Genomic DNA, 254 nt, shown 5'->3' on the forward strand with positions numbered 1-254 from the left:
AAACTTTCTTAAAATTTTGAATTTAAAATTTTATTTCCATGTTTTTAAATCCCTTTTTTTTCTTTTCGGTTTTTAACCCCCTTTTTCCCCAAAACCCTTCACCCAAAAACCGGGAACGCCCCTCAACCTCCCACCACCCCGCAAAACCAAAAAAAACACGACAAAGAACACCACCCACAACACAAAACCCCGAAAACCACACAACACACCCACAAAAATTTTTTTTTAAAAAAAAGGGGAAAAAAAAAAAACTC

Source organism: Penaeus monodon, chromosome 20 (assembly GCF_015228065.2).
Source record: "Penaeus monodon isolate SGIC_2016 chromosome 20, NSTDA_Pmon_1, whole genome shotgun sequence".
Taxonomy (NCBI): Eukaryota; Metazoa; Arthropoda; class Malacostraca; order Decapoda; family Penaeidae; genus Penaeus; species Penaeus monodon.